This window comes from Uranotaenia lowii, chromosome 3 (assembly GCF_029784155.1).
Source record: "Uranotaenia lowii strain MFRU-FL chromosome 3, ASM2978415v1, whole genome shotgun sequence".
NCBI lineage: Eukaryota > Metazoa > Arthropoda > Insecta > Diptera > Culicidae > Uranotaenia > Uranotaenia lowii.
In genome coordinates, this window is record NC_073693.1 from 185882479 (window position 1) to 185897981 (window position 15503).

A 15503-nucleotide genomic window follows, 5' to 3' on the forward strand; every position below is an offset into this window, starting at 1 on the left:
ACGTTGTAGTCGGCAAAGGTCGAGCGACATTGAAGGGGCATTCGACAACGCATCTTACACTTCAGTCGAAACAGCTATGAAAAGACGAGGGTGCCACTTGGCAATCGTTAACTGGACTAGTGCGATGCTAATAAACAGAACCATTTATGCAAGCTTGGGAGGACTTATAATCAAAGGGATGTCCTCAAAGGGAGGACTTACAACGAAGGGATGTCCCCAAGGCGGGGTTCTATCACCGTTGTTGTGGTCCTTGATAGTGGACGACCTTCTAAACAAACTTGTATCCATGGGATTCGAAGTTATTGGCTTTGCAGACGACGTAGTTATTATAGTTCGGGGAAAACATGAGAATGTGTTGTCTAATAGAATGCAAACTGCACTCAACTACGCACTATTTTGGTGCAGGGAAGAGCGACTGAACATAAACCCTTCCAAAACTACTGTGATAGCTTTCGCTAGGAGACGAAAAATTACACTAAAGCCTCTAACATTAGATGGGGAAGTGTTAAACCTCGAATCACATGCGAAATATTTAGGCATAGTACTAGACTCAAAGCTATCATGGAACCCACAGATAGAGCATGTAATCGCTAAGGCTACAACAGCTCTATGGGTCTGCCTCAAAGGAGTAGGAAAAAAATGGGGACTACAGTCGAAAATTATCTACTGGATATTTACAGCTATTATAAGACCCAAAATCTCCTATGCCTCCTTAGTATGGTGGACCAAAGCTATGCAAATTACAGCCCAGAAAAAAACTAGCGAAGCTTCAAAGACTAGCAACGCTAGCTATAACTGGCGCAAAGCGAAGCACACCGAATGAGGCTCTAAATGCACTACTAAATATTCTGCCTCAACATCAATTCATTGAGTTAGAGGCGGAACGTAGTGCCTTTAGACTATCCAAACACAAAACGCTCTATAAAGGAGAGCTTACAGGACACCTCAAAATCCTAAAGAAATTTAAATAAAACTCACTTATTGTGAAAAATGATGACTGGATAGAGCCCATTTTTAACCTAGACATACCATACAATGTAACTATCAATGATAGGGACATGTGGGAGTCAGGTGGACCTGCGGTTCCTCCCAGATCGATCCTATTCTTCACTGATGGGTCAAAAATGGATAAAAGAACTGGGGCAGGGGTCTTCGGACCTAGACTCAGGATCTCAATTCCTATGGGAAACTGGCCAACAGTATTCCAAGCTGAAATTCAAGCAATTCTAGAATGCACTTTAGCCTGTTTGAAAAGGGGATACAGGTACACAAGTATCTGCATATTCTCTGACAGCCAGGCTGCTCTTCAAGCATTAAGTACGTTCACATGTTACTCCAAAATAGTTTGGGAGTGTATAGTTGCACTAAGAAACCTGGCCATAAGGAACTGAGTATCTTTATTCTGGGTACCAGGCCACTGCGGTATGCTAGGGAACGATCTACGTTTCCAGCTAAGCCAATTGAAAACGATTCCTGGGCCAATTTAGAACTTATTTGGGTTCGCATTGATTTTGGAGATCGGAAACTTTACTTGTGCGTAGTGTACGTGCCCCCTGACCGTTCTGGAGACTTGGCTTTAGCTGAATCTTTTTCGCTCTGCCTCTCTAAAGTAAGCTCGATTTGCTCTCATACTCATCATCGGCGACTTCAATCTACCTGGTTTGAAATGGTGCTCCTCCCTAAGCGGCTTTTTATTTCCGGATCCTGCTCGTTCTTCATTCTCAGCATCCTCTAACATCTTCCTTGACTCCTTGAGCACCGCGACGTTTCGACAGATCAACAAAATTGAAAATGAAAACGGCCGTATGCTTGATCTCTGCTTCGTGAACGAAGGGATCAAGAATCCGACGATTTAATCTGCTCCTGCTCCTCTGGTTAAAACTGTCCCGCATCATCCAGCCTTAGTGATTTCACTCGATATCACTAAAATACTTGGCTCAGAAGAGAAAACTGCGTCTTTCTATCACGATTTTAAGAACGTTGACTTCGAAGCCATATCCCTCGTCCTGCAATCCATTGATTGGGAGGCTGAGCTCGATTTTTCTAATCCCAATGCAGCTGCCGAGACGTTTGCGAACATCCTGAACTATATCATCGATCGCCATGTGCCGAAACGTAGCACGGCTACCAATCTACGGACCCCCTGGGTTACTGGAAGTCTTCGGAGACTTAAGACGGCTAAGCAGCGCGCACTACGCAACTACAACAAACACAAGTCCCTCTACACTAAGGACAAATATCGCAAATTGAATTCTGCCTATAAGAAAGCCATTAAGCGTTGCTACCAGAATTATATTAATCGGTTACAACAGAACTTCAAGAGCAGTCCGAAATCTTTTTGGAAGCACGTGAAAAATCAGCGGAGAGAATCAGGGCTTCCTTCTCACATGTTCCTGAACAGCGACACAGTGAACTCTGATCCCGAAATTTGTGATCTGTTTGCCAAGAAGTTCTCTAGCATTTTTACAACTGATCCATTTCTCCTGAGCAACTGGCTAGAGCTGTGAGAAATATATTGCCTACAACTTCTTCGTTCAACGGTATCACAATCGACGATGCATCCATATCGAAAGCGACAGTTAAGCTGAAAAACTCTACATCTTTGGGCCCGGATGGTATACCTGCTACTTTTTTGAAGCGTTTTGTGCCACTTTTGCTATTTCCTATTCGGCATATTTTCCAATCATCGCTGGATGTTGGAATCTTTCCCTCACTATGGAAGGAAGCCTACATGTTTCCTGTTCACAAGAAGGGTAACAGGAGAGACGTTAACAACTACCGCGGAATTTCAGCTCTATGCGCGATGGCCAAATTGTTTGAATTGGTTATCTTGGATCCCATTAATTCGTTCTTCAAGCACCAACTTTCCAATGATCAACACGGGTTCATGCATAAACGATCCACGACTACCAACTTACTCACCTTCACAACTTTTGTGCTAGACAGCTTTGCTATGAAAACCCAAACTGATGCCATATATACTGACCTTTCTGCTTCATTCGACAAGGTGAACCACGATATCGCTATCGCAAAGCTGGAACGTCTGGGTTTCTGTGGATCCCTTTTGCACTGGTTCCATAGTTACTTAACAGGTCGAAAGTTATCCGTTCGTATTGGTTACTCCTTTTCAAATCATTTTTTTGCCTGCTCCGGCGTGCCTCAAGGAAGTCATTTAGGACCACTAATTTTCGTGATATATTATAATGACGTACTCTCGCTCCTTGACTGCAAAAAACTTGCATATGCCGACGACCTGAAACTCTTTCACACCATAAACGGCCAAGAGGACATCAATTTCCTGCAGCAGCAGTTCAATGTGTTTGCTCAATGGTGTGACCTGAATTGCCTGCCCCTGAATCGCAGTAAATGCTCGGTCGTATCATTTTCTCGTAAGCGACACCCTCTCGGAGACGGAATCATTTATCGGGTGGACCACATTAACGATCTGGGCGTTATACTCGATCAACGGCTGGAGTTTAAGACTCACACAAACTACATCGTCGACAAAGCATCCAGAAACCTCGGATTCTTATTTCGCATGGCCAAAGACTTCAAAGACGTGTACTGCCTGAAGAGTCTTTACTGCTGTATAGTTCGTTCCATCCTCGAGTATGCTTCAGCTGTTTGGTGCTCTTTCTACCAGAATGGGGCTGAACGAATCGAGGCTATCCAGCGTCGCTTCATGCGGTTTGCCCTACGTCATCTGAACTGACAAGAACCGTTCCGTTTACCAAGTTATGAGAATCGCTGCCGCCTCATAAACCTAGATACGCTTCAAGCTCGCAGAAACGCTACGCGCACTCTAGTTGTTGCTGATCTCTTAACGTCCATAGTCGACTGTCCCGTTTTGCTGGAGGCCATTCCTCTCAGCGTGCGTCCCCGAGGATTGAGAAACCAGCTTTTGCAGCTCTATGTTCCTATTCGTCTCAACAACTATGGAGCGAACAGCGCATTTATCGGCATATTGAAAACGTTCAATCGCGCTTATCTGAGCATTTCGACTTCGATGTTTCGAGGAATGTGTTCCGGACAAAAATTTTAACTGTTTCAAGAACTGTATAGACCTGTGTTAACTTTTTTATCTTGTATTGTAATTATCTACTATTAAGCTATCATTAGGATCTACGTATGATCCGTTGATTTTATTCTAATAAACAATAAACGAAGAAGCAGATCAACTAGCTAGGGATGGATCTCAGGGACTGTTTATTGGTCCTGAACCTTTCTGCGGAGCATCGAGAAGTGCCTTGACTATAGAGCTCAAGAACTGGGAAAGCACCCCTATTGTTTCCAACTGGAAAACAGCAGAGAGAGCAACTCAGGCAAAAAGATTCATTGAACCAAGCGCACGACTCTCCAAAAACATGTTGAACTTAAGTAAGCACGAGTTAAGTTCTTACACAGGTCTCTTGACCGGACATTGTCCAACAAAACATCATCTGAAAAGGATAAACATAATTCAAAACGATGACTGTCGGTTCTGCGGGTTCGAAAAAGAAACTGCAGAGCATCTTCTATGCAACTGCTGCGCCCTCCTAAATAGGAGAAAGCGAGTACTTGGGGCAAGGTCAATAAGCGCACAAGACATATGGTTGCGTATCAGCCCTAAGAAGGTTATATCATACATCTTCGATACAGGGGCGGTCCTAGAGCTGGCTCTTGGGGGGGGGTGATTTTCCAATTCTCAAAAATCAGTCAATTTGAAGGAACGTTAATATCTGGTGAAAAAACAGTCATTTGAGTGAGTGAACGGGGGGGGGAGGGGTTGCGAGGGGGGATGGTCAGTTGCAAATGAGTCTACAATATAAGCTGCACACTGCTCCTCCTCCCCCTATGAGTTGCACTGATCAACAGGTATTTAAAAAAGTATGAAACAAGAGATGAATAATGAATACTTTATCAAAATTTATCTATATATCTACTGATTTCAATATCCTTCTACACAACTTACACATCCTTTTATAAATTAACCAGCGAATCTATAATATCCACTGCGAAAAAATGTTTATAATTTTTTTTAATTTGTAGGTATATCTGGTATTTTAAAATTGTCACTTTTAGCGCCCTTTAAAGAATTTCTAGTTATAAATGTAATTTTTTCAATGAAAATAATACATACATTGTTGAGAGATGAAAATGTAGAAGAAAATTTCCAAGCTATCTTGATTTTTTCCTAAGCTTCCAAATATTAGAGCTCTGATATATTAAAATTTATCGAAAGTATTTTACTTTTCACCGATAAGGCCGATAAACTAATCAATAAACATAACATACGGCCAATAAATTCTTCATTGAATTATTTTACTGAATCGTGATTTTGAAATTTAGTATTATTATATTTAAGAAAAAAAAACGATTATTACAATTAGTTTCTGAATATGAAGCTTCTGGAACCTTATTTTATTTGATTTACTCTTTAATTTAAAATTAACATTCTAAATTTTCAATTTTAATTGTACAACAACAAATAAATTATAAAAAAGTGATTATTTCTATTTTCATTGTTCATGTAGGTACCTTCACAGAATTCCTAATTTTTTAAATAATTTTGAATTACAAAAAAGAACTATAAAATAAACGGTTAATTCTGAATGTTATTATCTACTTTTTTTCAGTGTAGAGTCTCAATCATTTGCAATTGAAATAGCCAAGCTTTTAAATTCAGAATATCAAACCTTAAGCATAATTTTAACTAAAAACTTCAATATTATTGTGTAGATCAGCTGAAAGCAGTATCGGTGACATAATTGCTGTAGATCTTGAAATCCAGGGGTGTTGGTTAAAAATCACTAAAAGATCTTCTGACTGTTTTGTATGATAGATTGCCTTGTGGAATTATAAGGGAATAGTTTTTATTCACAAGGGAAAAATTAAAACCGAGGCAAACTGATTTTGGAAGATTTTTGCGAATCAAACATGATTTTTGTCAGATTTTATCTTTCCTTTCAGATTTTCTGGCATTTAGTAATTTTAAAAATAAGCAGTTTAGTGTGAAATCTACCAATGAGAAACCTACATGAACAACAAAAAATATGTTAAATCTTTTCACGATTCATCCAACGATACAGATTAGAGGGAAGGATGCCAAAAATTGACAAATTCCCGAAAAAAAAACAATACAGATTTCGTCTAGAATATCTGCGTATTTTACAAAATGGGGAAAGATACTTACTTCTATAATTTTTTCTCATGGTAAATTACTCACAGTCTTTATGAAAATTTATCATTAAGTTAAAATCTTTTTTTTAATCTTTTTGATATTTTACACTTTTGCTAAAATGCACAATTTTTTTCAATGAACCTTGTATTTTCAAAATTTATATCGGAAACAAGAGCTGATAAAAACAATACAAATTTGCATTTAGTGCTCCTAAATAAGTCGAAATCAGTTTTCAAATTCTTTGCACCTCGGAAAATGTGAATTTTCTTTCCTTGTGTTTTAGTTTTGAATGCAGATTGTGGGTTCTGGAGATGAATTCCTTCATATTGAAACAACTTTTATAAATACTTTTTAGTTCAAGAGAAGATGTTTTTAAATTTAAACTCTTACTATGAATATTTTATATTCGAATTCTGTTTGGCAATACTTGTAGTTTTTTCATGGTCATCTATGATATGAATGTTTGATGTGATACATTTAAAACAGAATTAAATAAAGCAGATTTGAAATTTAAATTTATGTTTTTGAATTTCATAATATAGGTTATTAATTTTAAGTTTATAATTCATATTTGAATGGTGAAAAATTGAGGGTGATAAAAACTCGCGAAAGAGAATCTTTAATGTGATTCAGAACCTGAATTCTTATTTTGCAACAAGTCATGAATTCCTTATAAACGCTGGTGAAAAATAGCATTACTTTAGATTTTTAAATGAGGTTAGCATAAGACATCTGATATGACTTTGCAAAGTTTAAAAAATCTCAATAAACCAGCTGTAAACGAAAGAATTTTAAATTCAAATTTATATTTATATTTAAGATATGTATTCACTTTATATTCTTAAAGTAAAGTTATATTATAATGATTTTTCCTGATTCTGAATTGATAATTTTCCTTCGATTTAAGAAATATTTTGAAACACAAAAAAATCCTAATGGGAAGCTTTTCGCTGCTCAAAACTTCATCAAAAATTAATTTAATCCGGCATCAACACTTGTTGTTTATTACGATTGAATTTGTTTATTGAAATGTGACTAAAAGACAAAAAAAAAATTAGAGAGTTAGAAAATTGAAGTCATACGTTTCTTAAACGCCTACTGGAAAACTGAACACTTCGATGGATAACTTGATTAAAATTTAAATTTCTTACAATATAGGCAATTTAACACTTCAAGTTCAAAGGTTTTTTTTACTTCTTAGAACGACCAGGATTTGTTAATCCACCAAACATGGTCGAAATTTCTAAAAATAAAAAAAAATTGAAAATCACATGATTCCGTTTATAGTTTAAAGATTTGTTTTTATTGTTTCCTTCTAAATCTGAGCATATAATAAAACTAAATATTGAAGGCAATAAATGAATGATGACAGCAGAACAAATATTTAAAGTATTTTTGTGTTATAACCATATTCACCCCCCTGTATGACTTTTTCAAATTTGTCATTTCATTAAAATTCAAAACAAAATCATGAATGCAAATGCTCTGAATTTGAACCAAATATAAAAATTATGACGATTTGCTCGTGTTAATTTAGGCATATGAGGGAAATTAGTGACAATTTAAAAAAGTTGTCTCTACAATTCATTAATAGCAAATTCAAAATCAAAACTCAACAACACACTTTGGTGGAGTTAATTATCAACAAAAGTTATTTGGTATAATTTAGTCCAGGGAATCGCAAGTGACAGCTGCTTAAGTTTGATGGTCCGACTTTTTTTCAATAATGAGCCTTTTAAGTGATAAATTAACTGTTTTGCTGAATAAACACCCCCACGGAGTGGAAAATTTTGAAAATTTAAAAGCACATGTACTAAGAAAAGTTCCAACTTTTTATAGAAATTCGAGCTTTTGCGGGTATTTTATAACGGTTTTTTTGCCGCTTGGGGGGGGGGGGGGGGGGTGATCACCCCGATCACCCCCCCATAGGACCACGCCTGCTTTGATATCATACCCTATTGGGATAAAATGCTTAGTCAGCAATCAACTGTCACTCCAATCAATAGTGCAAGTGAACCTGAAAGCATATAGTAACACGGGGTAAATACCACAATAGATCAATTACTGGTCGCAGTGGGCTCTCCCCTACAAGAAAAAAAATGTCGAGCGAATTTGGTAAGCTATTAAGTTTGTTCTGGATGATTCATCTTGCTAAAAAAAATTTTTTTGGAAAAGTGATTAGCTTTTAGTTTTCGATATTTTTTTGGGGTTTTTACTTCATTTGATAAACGATAAGTGTCGATTAAGATAAAATGGCAAACATTAATGCAAACCTGATGGCGTTGATTGAACCCTATAGAAGAGGTACTTCATTTACTAATTGGATTGAAAGGCTTAAATTTTGCTTCCAAGTTAACAATATTCTGAATGAACAGCGTAAACCAGTATTGTTCACATTGGGTGGACCGGTTGTTTTCGACGAGTTGATTTTGCTTTATCCTAATGGTCAATTAGAAAATGCTGAGTATGATGACATGATTGATAGGTTGAAGCAGAGGTTTGATAAAAAGGAAAGTTCACGCATTTTAAGATTCAGATTCACCACTAAGGTTCAAGAACCGAATGAAACATTGGAGGATTTCATTTTGTCATTGAAAATGCAAGCCGAATTTTGCCATTTCGGTGAAGCTAAGTCCAGCATGATATTGGATCGCATTATAGCCGAGGTCAGGGATGTTAACCTGCGTCAGCGTTTGTTGATAGAGAACTCAGAAAATGGCGGAAAAATTGGTTGCTACTTGGGAAATGGCTCAAACCAAGCTTAAATTAAAATTATTTTTCTATAATTTACCATTTTACAATACTTTTTTAAACGTACTTAATCTAGCGATCGTCTATACTAATGTTTGTAGTTATTTGTTTACTTTTGATGTTATGTTTACATTTGTCTGTCAGTGTTTTGATCTTAAGTGAAATGAAGTTGTAGGCTGACTTAAAATTTATAGAATCCTTTTGTTTATTGACAACGTCTGTGTCGCCCTTATCTTTATCCAGCATGTACACTCGAAATAGTAATAGCAACTTGAGAAGTACCGTCAACTGGGGCAACATGCAACACTTTTCAACTTCAATGGCTTCTAAAATCTTAATGCTTACTGATAATCATACCTCTTGTACATCAAAAGTTTTAAGGTTGATGGGTCATCAAATTGACGTAGTCAGAAAAATTATTGATTCTATCAGTTATTTTTAAATTTACAAAAACATGCGATTTCAACCCTACTAAGAAAAAGTGGTAAGTACCCGATCAGAAGGGAAAAACAAAATTATATCAAAATGAGATATTTTGATACCTATTTTTTTTCTATCTAAATGAGTTATAATTCAGTACTCGTAGGATGTTAAAATATCTCAAATTATATCAAAAAATCTATACGATCATATCTAAATTATATCTATTTCAGATATGCTCCTATCAAGATTATATCTCGTTCAGATAGCATAGTTTGATATTGGACAGAACAAAACCTATCAAAATTATAACTTATCAAGATATGAGTGCTTCGGGAAAAATTACTAGTGGAATGTCAATAAACCATATTATTTACTAAAACCATGTTCCATTTTTGGTTTCCTAAAAATTGGATCCAATTTTATGGATCTGCTGAGCGAAACTCATTAATGTACGGTTTGGGCCGTTGACTTCGATGTCCGTGTTTCAGAAAAAGTTGTACATATATCAAAATAAGATATAATCATTTTATTTTGGGACAACCCGAAAAAATTCTTTATCATTGAAAATTATCTCAACCCCATTCAAGTCTGTCTATCAGAATAAGATATAATTCAGATTGGAGAAACTTAAAATCTAAATTTTTCAGTACTTAATTATAACTGAATCAGATGTAAATATCTTGGTGAGATACGTTTGAGTTATTATTTTGATATGCTCTCCTGATCGGGTAGCAACAAACTCTGTCATTCACGAAAATTCAAATGAAAACGTTTGAAAATGTATAGTTTTTGATACATTTGTGATGTCATAACGCATTAAGCACCAATTGCAGTCATTTTTGGTTTTGTTCGAATTAAATTTAAATTTTTTCTATCAAAAATGTTTTTAAGAAAAAAGTGTTAACCTGCTGCATACATTTAGGGGTAAAAAATACTACAAAATATTCTATAAGCTTAAATCATGTAAATAAATCTTAGGATGGATGGAATTTTAATGTTAACAAACGCATGATGCAAAACAATCATATCCCAGCATATGGAAACGAGATTTATGAAGTTTAGTACTGATTTGAATTTTGCCCCAGACAGGTAACTGAATTAGACAAATATTCATTAAAAAAAAATTGGTGATAGTCCGAAAAATATTTTTACACCAACAGTGTTGGTATAGGACAATGAAAGCAATATAAAGTTTGTAGGTGATATCATTAAGCCAACTTGTCATACTGGGTAATGTTTTTTACGGCATCGAAAAATGTAAAAATTTGTTCATCTATTGCTCTTTTTTAATTTTTTTATGAGAATCAAAAACTTTTAAAAACTCATTCACAATGTTAAAAACTATGTCATCATTAAATGATAACTTTATTACAATATATTGAAATAAAAATTGAATGATTGTTGTGGTATTCAAATGTAGCATCTAACCCTGCTTTTGCATGATGCCCCGTTTGACGGTACACGTTGGTAGTTTTTATGATTTCAATATAATAACAATTAAAGTAACAACGCTAACTACAATTTTTATTAACAATAAAACTATGAAAAATATTAGTAAAAGGAAATTAGTTTGCAGGAAGATTTCTATGAAGGTCTTGTCTTGCGATTTTTTTTACTTCGTATGTTTTTAATCGGCACAAAGTAATTTATTTATAATTTTTTTTTCGGTTTATTGTGGCAAAACTTTAAATGGAGTGCTTGGGCAGTGCCTAATTTTGCTACAATACCTTCAAAACGATTCAATTATGTTTTTGTATGTTGATTTCATTTGACTTCTCTGGTGCTATGAAAAAAAAATGTTTCCTTGTTAGCATAAACTAATAAATTTCCAGTGAAATCTTTTAGAAATGTGAATTTTCTTAAATACGCTATGCATGATTCAATGGAAACACATGTGTCAACACACGGATTACAAACTGTTTCCTTAGTTGCCACTATATATTAAAATATATTAAATTAAACCAGAAATATTATACATGACGTTTGTGTGGGTCAACAATAGATGTAATATGACAACTCTAGGCACAGGTTCTCATCTGAGCTGGTGGTATCAATCGCTAATGTAATGGATTTCTTGTGTACCTTGTCATCGCGGTTCTTTGACACTAGGTGACTACCACGTTCTGTTCCAATAAATTGAAATTTGTTATTAACGAGCAATAGGTGGTTGTATTCAATACTCTTGTAGCTTTCGATGAAACAACAGTTTTTTTCTGCTCCGGTAATTAACGAACGTTCCTCGAAAAGTCGATTAACCATTCGCTGTCTTCGGTATCATACGATACTCCAAGCACATCCGTTAAATGTTTCGAAACACAAACACATTTCAACAAATTTCTGAATTGAAAAGCATTAGGTTTTTTGCCTCATTTTTATTTGTCAAAACAGATTCTCTACGCAGTCCTGTGTTAGCCAAAATCTATACTCTTTGTTTTCTAAAAAAAAGTCCTGAAGCCGGAGAATAGAATTCGTTGTCAGGATGATAGACTATTGTCACGGTTTCCATATCCTTTGAGAGCCTACTTCTACGGAAAGAATCAGATGCTTAAAGTTTAGAAAAAAAAGATATCGTTTCATGATAAGTGTCGATATTGACCGAAAAAACAAAATAATGCATTACGAGATGTAACCTTTTTTTTGTATCCATACTTACTTTTATAGTAAAAAAAAAGTTTGACTCAATACCATCTTAAATCATCTGTTCGACATTAAATGAAACCATTTCGAAAGATTTTCTACGAAAAACGCTGTGACGGGAACTTCAGGTCAGTTGATTACATGACTATAAAATCGTAAACCCGCTGTTACATTTAAGTTAACAAATTTGTATGAATTAATAACTTTCATATCATCGAACTTTGAGCGCCTTTTAAAATCCACATCTTCCGGCTTGAGTTTGGATGCAACTTTAAGAAGATTATTTTTCTCGTAATTTACCAAATCAAGCAAGTGATTTATGTTCATTTCTGATGTTTTGATGCGAGTACCCAATTTCTCATTCAAAAATCGCCAGAGATGTACCGAAAGTTTATGAAGTCACATTAGAAGCAACCATCCAGCAGAGTTCATGTGTACCGAGTACTGGATAGCAAATCAAAGCTTGCTGAGCATTACAAATTTGAAAGTGGAAATTTTAGCAGGTGTATTTTTTATTCCTTCTATAGTGTTCGTAGCACAGGGTGCAAGCACGAGGTTTTTGGATGAAATAATGAGGCTACATTTAGGATGAAAAAAATACAACTCGTCTGTATATTGATCAGTGATTGAAATCCTCACCAATTTTCTCATCAGAGGCTCTCAAAATACACGCTTTGAGGTCTCGCATAGCAATACAGGAGACGATACATATACATTAGACTGGCCCAAATTTGTATGGGATGATTTTTAAAACATTTTTTTCAACGCGGCACCCCCTAGATTGGTACATTTACCTGACTTTCACACATTCAATTGCAAATAACTCATCACAATCAACTCGTATCGCGTCACAATCTTCTACAAACTTGTTTGTCATTATTTGAACTACAATTCCTGAAATTCTGAGCTTTCTAGCATACTGGAAACATGTTTTAGAATACAAATAGTGAAGGTATGACGATTTTCCATACATTTTGCTGAAAATCTTCATACAAATTTCAAGTCCTTTGCGCCAGCTCATGCTTCGGCCAAATGACCTGAAACTTTCAGAAAGTCATTTTTACACCTAAAAGCACCAACCTTGGGGGTGCCGCGTGGAATATAAGGATTTTTTTTGTTTTGGGCCAGTCTAATATACATTCATTCAAACCTCCCCCCATGAGGAGGATCTGCTCTGAGAAACACTATTCGTTTGCTGCCCCGAACGAACTCTCTCAACGTTCGGTTGCTACATGATGCATGAAGAAGACGAGGCACACATACTCATTTACGTTATTGAATTTGATGGACTCAAGCCGATAGCTGTCGTTGAGGAGAACATCTTCAACCTCGCCGCAAAGGTTGAGGCAACAACGACACAACCAAACTTATTGCATTGCATAGGCCCGCAACGTATGGAGCAAGGAGGGGGAAGAAAAAGAAACGAAAAAACTAGCTGCCTGCGTGCGGTTGCTGTGCAATAATAGCAATAGCAGAAAAACCTCGGGTATTCGATCCAGGCACAAACGAGGAGACTCGGGTTTGCTGTGCCTTTTGAATTCGGTTCCCTCAAGAATGTAACAGGAGATGAGTGAGAGCCATTCGTTTGGTTTTTTGGATTCGCTGCCTCGAATGTTTATTGCTTCGTGAAGGCGGGTCATGTTGAGAGCGTATGCATCATCGGTTTTGTCGTTTTCGCTGCCTCAAAGCAACCTTTGCTTCCGAGTAAAGCGTTGAGCGAGAGAAGGTTGATCAATTCATTCTCATCCAAATACAACCACTGATATTGATTAAAGTATGTTTCACATAGAATCTGGTCGCATATTTTCATTTACTGCAGCGCCCCTAGTTGTCGCATCGCGAATCTATTGACAGTGTTTTGATCTGGATGGTTTGCTTACTTTGAAAATTTCATCAAGATTGAAGCAGTCAGTCAAAAGTTATAGACGATGGAACGCGAAAGGCGAGAGAAAATTCTGCACACTCACGTAGAGAAACCGACGTGGTCAGGGGTAAAGATCGCGAAATTCCTGAAATATCCAAAATTGACTGTAAATTCGGTGCTGCAACGTTACCGGGAGACCCTTACGGTAGATCGAGCAAAACAAACCAGGCGTAAAAGTGGAACTTATGACCGGAAGCTGCGAGCAAAGGTAATTCGATCAGTTCACAATAAACCTGGAATCTCCTTGCGTGATTTGACGAAAAAGTTCAAGACGAACCACAGTACAGCTCTACGAATTTGTTTGCGAAAAGGCTTGCGGTCGTATCATGCAAGCAAACACCCCAATAGGACGCTGAAACAAAACCTGGTTGCCGAAACCAGAGCAAAGAAGTTGTACGAGAAAGTGTTGACCAAGTACAACGGATGCATTTTGATGGACGACGAAACTTACGTCAAAATGGATTCTGGACAAATACCCGGTAACAAATTTTACCTTGCGAAGCGTAAAGGGAATGTTGCGGGTAGATTCAAGTTTGTTTTCGCAGATAAATTTGCTCGTAAGTTGATGATTTGGCAAGGGATCTGTAGTTGTGGGAAGAAGACTAAGATTTTCATCACTGGGGACACAATGAATGGAAATATTCACAAAGAAGAATGTCTCCAGAAGAGAGTTTTGCCATTCATTCGGTCCCACAAAGGTCCGGTGAAGTTCTGGCCGGAACTGACGGAACTGAAGAAATGTGGCAGAACCATGAAAAAACCCGCTCAAATGGAAAAGTGGTGAAACAAGATGGCGAATGAGGTTACCTGCAGTACTGTGCAGAAAATGATGGGTGGTATCACAAAAAAAGTTCGAAAATTCATCCGAAAAGCTGACGAATGATTTTTATGATTTTTTTCCTTAAAGTGCAATAAAAACCCTACAAAATGACATTTTTACTTTTGTTGTACGTTATTTCTTTGCGGAGAAATGATCTATTTTATCCGACCAGATTCTATGTGAAACAGACTTTAGAACCGTCGTTTTCAAAGTGTTCCTTACCGCCGCTGTGAGCGTTGAGAGTATTCAAGAATATACAGTGTGTGAAGGTTGGATGCAATAATCCATCTTCATAAACTTCTTTTGTTGAATAGCTCATGTTCCTTATAGGGAAAAAATTGATTACGCTCAGAGTTATAAGGTGAAGGCTGCTATTTTAACGGTTTAATAGCCGTGTAGAAATTAATACGGGGGATCAGACAATTAAAGGAGCATTTTCTGGAAAAAGTAAAAAACAAATCCAATATATGAAACTTGGTAGTAAATAAATTTGAGGTTTTTATTTTTGAACAATTGTTCAATTTCATAGGTCAATTTCTAACTTCAGAGTTATTGTTTATCTATATATGTATAGCAAAAAGCAATTATCTGTATGTTTGTTTGTTTGTTTGTTTGTTTGTTTGTTTGTCCTCTATAGACTCAGCCGCCTTAAGAGCTAGAGATCTGAAATTTGGCATGGATGCTCAATCGGACCAGGAATGATGAAAAATGTTTTTAGATTTTTGGACGACCCCTTCTGAAGGGGGTCGTCCATACAAGACAAATATTGTTTTCACGTTATTGACGTT